Consider the following 1,455-nt stretch of genomic DNA (forward strand, 5'->3'; position numbering starts at 1 on the left):
AAGATTTCGCAATGCCATGCGAAATTGCTTCATGTTGGATTTCTCTCTTTGATTTTCTTTCTTGCATCTCTTGATTGTCTTGGAAACCTATTGCCAAGGGTTGTACAAATTTCTCCCTCATTCTTGGCTTGCTTCAAAGATCAAAAAGCTACCAAAAACACCAAAACTAGCCAAAAATTGATTAGAAACATTTGTAAGGGTCCTTAACGTGGCAATCGAGTTAAAAGGTATTAATTACTACTCAAAAGTGTTTAAAAGAGTTTATAACAAGCTATAAAAGAGCACTTTTTGAGTAGTAATCACTCCCCCCAACCGACATATTGCTAGTCCCTTAGCAATGAAGGAGAGAAAAAGAAAAATAAATAGTAATATAATTTACAAAATCATGCTGATCACTCCAAAAAATTTTCAAGTGGCATGATAGAGAGCATACTCTCTTATGGAACATCAAAGAAGCAAAACCCAACCTTCAACAAGAGTCATCAAATCTCTTGCCTAGTTACAATGTATAAAGAGTAGGCATTATGCAAATTTAAGCATAAAAGGAATTTCCATTCCCAAAGGGCCAAACTTTACTCTTCCACAAAAATCTAAGTGCTATTTATTAGTTTTCGAAGATAGTATGTCGAAGTATACTCTCCCCCCAACCTAGTTCTTTCTCAAATCTTAGCAAACTAATCAACCTCCAATAGGCTAAGAACGCACCTCTTTTATTTCACAATTTTTTTTTCATTGTAGGAATGCAATGCTAAAGGTATTGTTTTCTAAAGTGTCCATGTAGCAGGGATCCATCGATGACTCCCAACCAATCAAGGTTTAGGGCATCAAGATTTAAGGATCTTTCGACCACTAACTCCTCATATTTTACCCCAGACTTTTGAAATTGAAATTTAATACCCAAGCACCTACAATATGTTACTCTCCACCTATTCACCCTTGTAATGAGCATTGAGGTCCATGACTCCCAACCAATAAAGGCTTAAGGCACCAAGTTTTAAAGATTTTCACCATTTACCCCTCGGACCTTGCTCGGGTTTCAAGGTAAGTGCAACACTTTGTTCTTTTTTTTTTTTTTTTTCAAAGGCTCATTGGCCTTTTATCAGGTGTCCCAATACTATTAAAAACGAGGCCGAAGGTACCAAGTCTAAATTTTCCTAAGTTCAACGGGTGAGATAGTTTTTCATCTTATAAACAGAATCTAATGTGCACAATGTGTGGTAAGATTAAAGTGGAAGAAATAAGGTTGAATTCAATAGGAGTTTCAATAATTCATCAATTTCAATAAGCATAATATGACTCTAATATTCAAGTAAAAAGACAAGAACTCAATTTCTCACATTTCATTTTGAGAATTTTTCCTTAATAACCATGGAGAGTAGAGTAACAACTTTTAAAATTAAGAAAAAAATTTAAAATTAAGCAAAAAGTACTAAATTAACAAAATAACTTAGCATT

This window comes from Vitis riparia, unplaced genomic scaffold (genome assembly GCF_004353265.1).
Source record: "Vitis riparia cultivar Riparia Gloire de Montpellier isolate 1030 unplaced genomic scaffold, EGFV_Vit.rip_1.0 scaffold718_pilon_pilon, whole genome shotgun sequence".
Taxonomy (NCBI): domain Eukaryota; kingdom Viridiplantae; phylum Streptophyta; class Magnoliopsida; order Vitales; family Vitaceae; genus Vitis; species Vitis riparia.